At 41.1% G+C, this 11,428-nt stretch overlaps 1 pseudogene; it reads right to left on the bottom strand.

Annotated features, from left to right (window-relative positions):
- Positions 1-2,419: 2,419 nt before the first annotated feature.
- LOC141601156 (uncharacterized) lies at positions 2,420-9,507 on the bottom strand (annotated as a pseudogene).
- Positions 9,508-11,428: the final 1,921 nt, after the last annotated feature.

The raw sequence follows: 11,428 nt of genomic DNA on the forward strand, positions 1-11,428 counted from the left end.
CGGCCACCATATCAAAAGTTGCGTTTGAAGTATAACGCATCTCTTCCAAGTCTTCTTGATAATGGTGGTAGCGGTTTTCGGTGATTCCCCACCGAGCATTCTCCGTGAGTTGCATTTGGGAGAGGGTAGATTCAATGCTTGAGACACGGTTGGTAATGTTGGTTTGCCATGATTGGAAAGCCGGGTAGTCGAATTGATGGCCCGGAAAAGGATATTGTGGTTGTTGTTGTTGTTGTGGCATTTGGGGAGGAGTGAAATGTGGCTCATCATAGGGGGCATTAGGCATGGGTTCATCAAATGGTGCATCACTATGAGGCATGTCACCAAAAGTCAAGGCCCCCCCCACTTGCGGTTGCTCTCCTCCCTCATCCTCTTCCGGCTCAACTACTTGGGCTCTATCAACCCAAAGGTACACAAAATCATCATCGGGGGGCATGTAGAAATCTTTCGCACTCCCCCAACCCAAGGGTGGTAAGTCGGAGGAACGGGGTAAATACATATAATGCTTGGAATATTGCCCACCCATGCACCAAATGACTAAGGGGGCTACTTTGTCAACCACCTCAATCACTTTTGAGTGCTTCAAGTAATGATAGTCTATGAGACCACTACCATCAAGAGGGTAAGCATTGGGTGGAAATGACACACCCGTCTTTTGCACGATTAAGTCGATCATACCACCAATAAAAATGGTACCCTTGGGGTTCTTTTGCAATTCAAGGCACCCACTCACAAACAATTCCACCCAATCCGGCACTCCCCTCCCTTCCGGGGTCATTGACCAAAGAATTTGTATTTGTTGGTATTGCATTTTGGTTTGTTCGGTCATGACCAAGAAATTTGTATTTATGTGACGGCTAAGGAGGCGTAAGACCGGGTTGGGGATGGTGGTGTTCTTTGAGTTCCCGTGACGTACGTCACCCGTAATATCGCTCCAAAAAGCACTCATCAATGGTTTATCAAGTTTCTCTTTGACGGGGGCTTTGGTGATATGGAGGGCCTCGCGCACCTCATCAAAGGTCAATGTATGGGTGAGGTGGCATGCCCGGAATTTGATTCCCGGGACCTTGTCCCTCACCAATTTTACTTTTTCCAACGATGACAAAAACTCATAGGTGACACCCCTTCGGGTGGGTGCGGCAACATGAATATAGGCCTCAAGTCCGACCTTTTCTAAAAGCATACGAGTTATGGGAAGCATTCCCAACTCGATAAGAAGGTTTTCATCAAGGAATTTTGTTTGTGCCACGGTAGACACCGAGGCAAACTTTCTCCAATTTGAGAGGGCCTTGTCTCGGAGGCCCTCCTTACCCGAATACTCACTTTCATCATGATCCACGGCTCCCTTGGATCATTTCGAGGAGGAAGCCGCGGTTTCTTTTCCTTTTCCCATTATAGAACAAGTAGAATCTCAGAAAGACACAATTTTTGAACAAAATTTTGGGTGAGGCAATTGATCAAACACCTAATAGGCACTACAAGAAATGTTGTGCTAATTAGCTATTTGCTAGAAAAGAACACCTCACTAGTTAAAAGGGTTGTTTTAAGGACGATAACAACACAAATACACAACTAAATTTCGAATTTGAAGAACACAAATTCGAATTTTAGTAAACTAGAATTGACAAGGAGAAGAATAAGGTGTTATACCTCCCTTTGATCCTTGCTTGGGTTGTTTGGTGAAGAATGCTAACCTAAATTGCTCAAAGTCGTCCCTTAAAACTGATTTGCAACCCCAAATCTTCAACTTCTTCAATTCGTCCAAACCCTAGCTCGAAAATGATGATGATTCCTCGGATTTTTGCAATTTACCTTACCCAAATCGATGTTGGGAGATGAAAGTTGATGAAACTTGAAGGTAAATTGATTGATTTGGGTGATTTGAGAAGGATTTAGGTTGGTGATTTTGGGTGTTTAGGGTTATGGTGAAGGAGAGAGGTAGAATTAGGAGAATTGGGGGAGAACAATTGAGTGTGTCGTGGGGAATAGAGGCTGTTATGCACGAGTCATCAAAAACTCGCACGGTGCGAGAAAGCCACTCAGAAAAGTCGCACCGTGCGAGTTCTCTGCTGGAAGTGACTTTTTCATTGATCAATTCTCCACTTTAGCCAATCCTTTTACCCATCATTCTTCCTTCCTTTCTTCACATATGCCCTTGGGTTGGTATCCTATTACTAAAACACACATTAAACCATTCTAATATGCCAAAAACATTAATGAAAATGCAAATGATTTAATTTATTATGCAAGAAGTAAAGGATGTAAGGAATTTAAACATGCAAAATGCAATATGAACAATGCAACATGACAAATGTAATATAAACAATGCAATGCGAAATTTAAATATGCAAGGGAAAGAAATATTTACAAACTTTTGCCGTTTATTTAACGTCGATGGCTCGACAAAGTTGCACTTTCATCAATTTGAGTAAATTGGATCAACAAGATGGAGTGTTTCCACTTCACCCACTTCAATTCCTTCATGATAATGCTTTAACCTTTGCCCATTCACTTTCAAGACTTTCCCGGTCTTCAAGCACTTGATCTCTATTGCTCCATGTTGAAAAACTTTCACCACTTCATACGGTCCCATCCATCGAGACCGCAATTTTCCGGAGAAAAGTCTAAGCCTATTTTGAAAAAGCAAGACTTTCTCTCCCAATTGAAAAACTCTTCTTGCAATCATATTATCATGCCATGCCCTTGTCCTAGCCTTATAGATTGATGCATTCTCATAAGCCTCATTCCTAATCTCTTCCAATTCATGAAGTTGAAGCTTCCTATGGAGTCCTGCTTCATCCAATTGAAAATTGAAGGATTTAACCGCCCAATAGGCCCTATGTTCAATCTCTACGGGTAGATGACAAGGCTTCCCAAAAAGTAGTCGGTACGGTGACATCCCAATCGGTGTCTTGTAAGCCGTGCGGTAGGCCCACAAGGCATCATCCAATCTCGAACTCCAATCTTTGCGATCGGGATTTACCGTTTTCTCAAGGATGGCCTTTATCTCCCTATTGGAAACCTCGGCTTGGCCGTTGGTTTGAGGGTGATAGGCCGTTGAGACTTTGTGAATCACCCCGTACTTTTTGAGAAGGGCACCAATAGCTTTGTTACAAAAGTGTGTGCCGCGGTCACTTATCAATGCTTTGGGAAACCCAAACCGAGAGAAAATATTAGTCTTGAGGAACTCTCCAACCACCTTGGCATCGTCGGTCTTGGTGGCTTTGGCCTCCACCCATTTGGAGACATAATCCACCGCCAAGAGTATGTAGATGTTGCCATAAGATGCGGGAAATGGCCCCATAAAGTCAATACCCCACACATCAAAGATTTCGCAATAGAGCATTGGGGTTTGGGGCATTTCTCCTTTCCTTGAGATATTGCCAAGTCTTTGGCATCTATCACAAGTCTTGACTATGGCATGGGCATCACGGAAGAGTGTGGGCCAAAAGAAACCGCTTTCCAACACCTTTCTAGCCGTTTTCTTGGCTCCAAAATGCCCGCCACAAGCATACTCGTGACTAAACCGAAGAATTGACATGATTTCGGTGTCCGACACACACCTCCTTATCACTTGATCGGCACAAAATTTCCACAAATAAGGATCATCCCACACATAGTACTTGGAATCACTCTTGATTTTGTCTCTTTAATGTCGAGTCAAACCCGGTGGAAATTTGCCCAAGACCAAGTAATTCACGATATGTGCATACCAAGGTTCGGTAGACATCAAGGCAAGAAGGGCTTCATCCGGGAAGGTCTCCTTTATTGAACTTTGTGGCACTAAGGAGTCTTCTTGGATGATTCTACTAAGATGATCCGCCACCGTGTTGGTGGAGCCTTTCTTGTCTTTGAGTTCAACGTCAAACTCACTCAAGAGTAGCACCCATCTCATCAAACGGGGCTTGGATTCTTTCTTAGAGACAAGGTGCCTCAAAGCGGCATGATCCGTGAAGATGATGACCTTGGCTCCAAGGATATAAGATCGGAATTTCTCTAAGGCAAACACCACCGCAAGAAATTCTTTCTCGGTAGTTGTATAGTTCCTTTGAGCTTCATTCATCATTGTTGATGCATATTGAATAACATGAGGTGCTTTCCCCACCCTTTGGCCAAGTACCGCGCCAAGGGCATAATTGCTTGCATCCGACATGATCTCAAACGGTTCATTCCAATTGGGAGGTTGAATTATAGGTGCCGAAATGAGCTTCTCCTTGAGCATATCAAAAGCTCCCTTGCATTCTTCACTCATGACAAATTCACAATCCTTTTGAAGTAGCTTGCATAGAGGAGCGGCGATCTTGGAGAAATCCTTAATGAAACGCCGGTAGAACCCGGCATGACCTAGGAAAGACCTTACTTCACGCACATTAGTAGGATAAGGCAAGGTGCGAATGGTATCGACCTTTGCCTTATCAACCTCAATTCCCCTAGAGGAAACAACATGTCCCAACACTATTCCTTCCTCAACCATAAAATGACACTTTTCATGGTTGAGTACAAGGTTGGTTTCAATACATCTTTGCAAGACCCAAGTGAGATGACTCAAACAATCCTCAAAAGATTGGCCATGAACGGTGAAATCGTCCATGAATACCTCAATAAAGTCCTCAACATGATCCGAAAAGATACTCATCATGCACCTTTGGAATGTTCCCGGAGCATTGCATAGACCGAAGGGCATCTTTCTATAGGCAAACGTTCCAAAGGGGCATGTGAATGTTGTTTTTGTTTGGTCCTCGGGTGCGATTGGGATTTGAAAATACCCCGAGTAGCCATCCAAAAAACAATAAAAAGCTTTTCCCGCTAACCTCTCCAACATTTGATCCATGAAGGGAAGCGGGAAATGATCTTTTCGGGTCACGGCATTGAGCCTACGGTAGTCGATACATACCCTCCACCCATTTTGAACTCGAGTGGGGGTCAAAACACCTTCATGGTTCTCGACTACCGTTAACCCTGATTTCTTTGGGACAACTTGGGTCGGACTAACCCATTGACTATCGGAGATAGGATAGATCATACCTACATGAAGAAGTTTGAGTACCTCTTTCTTCACCACATCCATCATTGGAGGATTCAAACGTCTTTGTGGTTGTCGGACGGGCTTTGCTTCATCTTCAAGGAGAATTCGGTGCATGCATAAGGTGGGACTAATGCCTTTGATGTCGGCCATTGTCCACCCAATTGCTTCCTTGTGTTCCTTAAGAACCCGGATGAGAGCCTCTTCTTGCCCCTTAGTAAGCTTGCTTGAAATAATCACCGGTAAAGTTTCTTCATTTCCTAGAAATGCATACTTCAAGTGGCTTGGTAAGGGCTTCAATTCAACAGTAGGAGGCTTGACAATAGAGGGAACAGGTTTCTCCTTTGGAAGCTCTTCTAACAAATTGGAAGAAAGGAAGAAAAGTTCCTGGACAGGACAAAACTCGCACGGTGCGAGTTTCCCCTCCCCAGAACTCGCACGGTGCGAGTTCTCTGCATTTATTTTTCCGGATTTCTTCCTTTTCTTCCCATTCTTCCATTGGGGGATTTTCCTCTAAGTCCTTGATTGTTTCCTGCAAATCACAAGACAAAGCATACCCCGTATCCTCTCCAACCAATCCATTAGTCAAAACAACATTTAATGGATCAACTTTGCACAATTCATACACGGTTTGCACAATTGGCTCAAAAATTTCAAGAAAACACAAGGATGAAGTCTCGGATGGGTATTTCATGGCCTCATGTATGCTATACTCAATCTTTTCCCCCTCAAATTCCATTGTGAGGCGTCCACTAGATACATCAATCTTGGTGTTAGAAGTTCTCATGAAAGGCCTTCCCAACAAAATAGGAGTGGAGCCTTTCTCGGGTTCCATTTCAATCACATAGAAGTCGGCGGGGAAAAGCATTCCCCCCACCTTCACCAAGACATCCTCCACAACCCCTTTAGGATAGATATTGGACCTATCGGCCAAAGAAATGACCGTACGAGTCGGTTTCAAAGGTCCTAATTTAAGTGACTCATAAAGGTAGTTGGGCAAGACATTAATGGATGCACCTAAATCAAGCATAGCATGTTGACAATCCAAATCACCAATTTTGCAAGGGATGGTGAACATGCCCGGATCACTACATTTTTGTGGCAACCGTTTTTGAAACATTGCCGACACATGTTCACTTTTCCTTACCTTTTTTATGCTCTTAGCCTTGTTGGTCCTCTTAGTAGTGCACAACTCTTTCAAAAATTTTGCATGCTTGGGTACACTACTAAGAAGATCAAGAAGAGGAATGTTTACCTCCACTTTACGAAAGATATCATAAAGGCTTGAAGTCTTCTTGTCAACTATCCTTGTATCATTCAAAGCACTTGGAAATGGAGCTTGTGGCTCATATTCCGGAAGAGGTTCATGTACCCTTACTTGTTGAGGTGAAGATGCTTCCCCTTGTTCCACTACCACTTCAATTTCATCTTCAATCACATCCTCCACTTCATGAACAATAGGAAGTGGTCTTGTCTTCTTAGGAGCTTTGGGTGCCTCTTCCAACTTTCTACCATTCCTCAAAGAGACCGCTTTTGCTTGTTCCTTGTTCGGTGGAGGAATGGTGTGAGAAGGGAGACTCCCTCCTTGGTTGGGTTGAGAATTGAGTGTAGTGAGGATTTGACCAACTTGGGTCTCAAGGTTGACAAACCTAGAGTCGGTGAGTCGGTTTTGTTGAAGCACGTCATTTTGAAATTCCTTGGTGTTTTGTAACAAGGCTTGGCTTTCTTTTTGCATTGTCATTTGACTCATAGCAAGTGTTTTCATCATTTCTTCCAAGGAATTTTGAGATTGGTTTTGGTTTTGATTTGGCTTTTGAAATGAAGAGTTTGAAGCCCCTTTTTGATTTTGATTTTGGTTTTGATTTTGGTTTCCACCCCACCCCATATTTGGATGAGATTTCCAACCTTCATTGTAAGTCTTAGAATATGGGTCAAACTTCCTAAAACCAATAGCCTTCACCGCTTCAATTGCTTCCTCCGTTTGCAAAGATGGACACCCATCGGTGGGATGAGTTGGGTCATTACAAAGACCACAAAATTTCACATGAGAAGTACTCCCACCACCTTTTGTAAGTTCCTTCACCAAATTAGTGAGAAAGTCAACTTTCTCCTCCATATGGTTGGAACCTTGCCTTGAGGAGAATGTTCCACTTGACTTCTTAATTCTCCTCCCAAAATTCCTAGAGCTTCTTACCAACCTTTCAATCAACTCATTTGCTTCTTGGACTGACATGTATTCAATTCCACCTTGGGTGGCGGCTTTAATCATTTTAGCATCATCCTCAAGTAAACCACCACAAAAGTTCAAGAGAAGGTCATGATCGGTATACCCATGGTATGGACAACTAGCAAGAAGTTGTTTAAACCTCTCCCAATATTCATACAAGTTCTCTCCATCCATTTGTTCAACATTACTTATTTCTTTCTTCAATTGAGATGAGAGACTAGCGGGAAAATACTTTTCTAAGAAAGCCTTCTTCATTTGATTCCAAGTGGTGATACTCCCGGTAGGGAGATAATAAAGCCACTCATTGGCCGCGTCCTTGAGTGAGAAAGGAAAGGCCCTTAGTTGAAGTTGCTCATCGGTAACCCCATTAGGCTTCATGCTTGAGGAAACAACATGAAATTTGTTGAGATGCTTGTTGGGATCTTCCGTGCTAAGCCCATGGAATTGGGGCAATTGGTGAATGAGCCCGGACTTCAATTCAAAGGTGGCATTTTCCGCCAAGGCCGGAAAGAAGATACACAAGGGTACTTGTGTGAGATCCGGGGCGGTAAGTTCCTTAATAGTTCTAGGCCGTGGTGGGTTCTCTCTTTTACCATGCCCAAGTGGTTGTCCGTCCTCACGATCACCCATGATGATTTGAATGGGTATGGGTTGTTCAAAAGGAATGTTGTTATCTTCTCTTTGGTCTTGTTGAAAACCGGGATCAATTTCTTCAATAACCGGGTTGTCTCTTCTAATACCTCCTTCTATCCAAGCAAGTGATCTTTGAATCTCCGGGTCGAAAGGAAAAAGTGGTTCTCTTGAGTTCCTAGTATTGACCATAAACAATCTTACACAAGTGCACACAATCAAAAGGTTCACACAAGTAAAGAACAAGACACTATCAACAAGAAACAAAGACTAACTAACACAACTATCCTAAAAACACAAATAACAAACACTAGCAAAACCGTTACCTTCCCCGGCAACGGCGCCAAAATTTGACACGCCTAAAATGTCGCACTTAAAGACGGCCAAATTAACAATTTATATACCACTAAACACACTGATTAGCACTAATTATAAACTAGTAAAATAGCAAGCAAGGGATCGAACCCAAGAGAAGATGGGTTTTGCAAAAGTGAAATTAAAAGGGTAACTAGAACAATTGCAAAGAAGTAACAACAATTAAATAAAAAGGGGGGTTTTGGGTTGAGTTTTCAATGGTAACAAAAGCAAGGGAATTCAAACAAGAGTGCAAAGCAAGTAATCAATCAAGAGTTTAAGATGGAAATTAATCAATATTAGGAAAGACTTAACCCGACTCAAAGCATGGCACTTTAATTGACAAAATCCTTCAATCAATCCTTCAATTATATATTATCACCCTATTCTGAAGATAAATCTTCTAAATCTCCTTAATAATGGCCAAATGACAAGGAAATCACACTTAATCAAATAACCCAACTTATCAATTCTACCAAGTAGAAATCACATACATTGGACAAATTAATAAGAAGATATGAGCACAAGAGATTCAATAGGGGTAATTAGACACAATGAAATCACAATTAATGCCCAATTACAAGTTAATCCTTTACTTGCTAATTAAGCCAAGAAGAAATCACATTCATTAACATAATAACAAGGTGTTGCAAAGATGAGATTACAAGGAAATCACACTTAATAATCTCAACAACAATAAATTAAGGAACTTGATTAATTAAGCAACAAGGAAATCACACTTAATTACTCAATATAAACAAGGATTCCAAAATTCAATCAATAGACACAAAAGGATTAACAATGATAATTAAAATTAAAGAAGGATTAAAGGATCTTACAACCAAAGTTTAAGCCTTGAGCCGGATTAAGATAGGAGATTAGTTCTCCATAATTTGATCTAAAACCCAATTCAAAAGATGAAAATATTCCCAAATTACAACCTTGATTAATTAAAGTGAACAAAAGATGGTTAACCTAATTGCAAACTTCCTATTTATAATACCCCGTAACCTAACACTTATGGGCTTAACAAAAGATAGGCCCGTAATACAAAACGCTAACAAAAACCGTCAAACCCAGAATTTTCGCACCGTGCAAGATCTGGTGTCTGGAAACTCGCACGGTGCGAGTTTGCTGCTGGAGTGCGTCTTTCTTTCATTCTTTCTTTGATCCTTTGGAAGGCTTTCTTGGTGCATTTCTTCAAGCTTGTTCTTGGCTCTTCCTTGGACATTCCTCTTCTATCTATTGGCTTCTTAATCTTCACTTGAACCATGCTAAATGGCAAAGCACTCGGAATTGGTCAAACAATGTAAAAATCGTCATAAACCACCCCTAAATGTTACCAAATGAGCTCAAAATAGTGCCAAAATGTAGTAAAAATGGGAGCTCATCAGTCGTCCCCTCTCTACCATGCACAAAAATGGATACGATGGATAAAGGGATCGATATTATTTGAGTTTCATTTAGGAGTTTGCTTTTGTTGTTTGTTCCCCCCCCCCCCCCCCCTCAATTTCTTGTGGCATATAACATTTGAGAACAATTTCTTTTGATTTTTGGCATTTCAATACTTGACAATTCTCAACTTTTAGCATTTTTCTTTTGAACATTTTCAAAGTCACCCCATTTGTAGTGAGGGTGCTTATTTTTGAAGCATAGGAGTTTTTCGTTTTTGCTCCTCTTTTCATTTGATGCAATTTGCAAACTTTTTGACTTTCATTTCAATGCTTGAACTCAAATTTTGAACAATTTTTTTGTGCACATTCCCTTTGATGACAAAAATGTGGTAGAACATGGGTGAATGATGGTTGCATGGTTTCAAGGGTCACCTTGGAATAAACGGTAGCCAAGGAGTTATCACACCACAAGGTACTCTTGACTAGGCCTTAATCCATGGGTCAAAGGATACTAGCATGACACATCCTAGGGTGTTTTACAAGTATTCTAACAAAAAAAGTCTAAAGAAGAGAAAGTATCTACAAGGGCCTTATATACACTTGTCAAGCTTCTCAAGTAGACGGTTTCACAAGATTTTTCTAACATGCAAACTACATGCCATGATGCAACTAACATATATACATCCTAATGCATATGCTTCTACCAACTAATATGCCAAATACTCTAAATGCAAGTCCTAGATTCACATTTATTATACCGCATCAATCAAAATAAAGCCACATAGTCATTAACATAAAGAGGAAAAAGAAGATTGGAAAGATCATACCATGCGGTCTTCAATATCCTCATGTCTCGAATGTGGCGTAGTCGATCAATGTGAACAAGGATGAACAAACGCAATATATACAACACCATATACAAGACTACACTAAAAAGGAAATGAACATGTTTTTTGAATTTTTTGAATTTTTGAATTTTTTTGGATTTTTCGAAATTTTTGATTTTTTTGGATTTTGAATAAAAGTCAAGTTAGAATTTCTCATCCCCCACACTAGTATGGGCATTGTCCTCAATGGCCAATACGATAGGAAATTATGCAATGAATATGCATGATTTCTAAACTAACTGCAAACTATACTAAGCTACACTACATGATGCATGTGTTTTTGTTATGGCGGAGAGCATAATTTAAATTAGCTCCCAATGCATATGCATGGACTTCCCAAACCAAAATAGACATTATTTCTAACGTCTTGAATTTCGGGGTAGTTCATGCACAAGGAATGTAATGCATGAAACTAAAGATTGTCATTTTAGATTTTACAAGTTGGGAACAATAAAAATGAACACCTTAATGAAGCCAAGGTGTTAGTCCTCCATGTTGCAAGGACTCCACAAAGTAAATGATCAAGATGAAATAAAAACAAGGGAAGTAAAGAAACCATGATGGAGGTGTAAGAGTGTAGGAGCCTCCAAAGTTTGCTAATCTTCACCCATCGTATCATCATCATCATCCTCATCCTCTTCTCTTGAGGTATCATCAACTTCCATAGATGTGGAATCGTCTCCACTCCCACTTTGACTTTCTTGTTCTTCCTCACTTTCCTCTTCCTCTTCTTGAGCTTCTTCTTCTTGAACCTCCTTTTAAACCTCCTCTTCTTCACCTTCTTCATCAACATTCTCCTCTCTACCCGGTCTTCCACCACTAGAAGTGCTAGGAAAGAAGACTTCCCTATCCGCCCAACTAGGCAAAGGACATGATGGATCAATAAGTCCTTGCCTAGCTAGATGTAGGAGGG

The sequence above is a fragment of the Silene latifolia genome, chromosome 9 (genome assembly GCF_048544455.1).
Source record: "Silene latifolia isolate original U9 population chromosome 9, ASM4854445v1, whole genome shotgun sequence".
NCBI lineage: Eukaryota > Viridiplantae > Streptophyta > Magnoliopsida > Caryophyllales > Caryophyllaceae > Silene > Silene latifolia.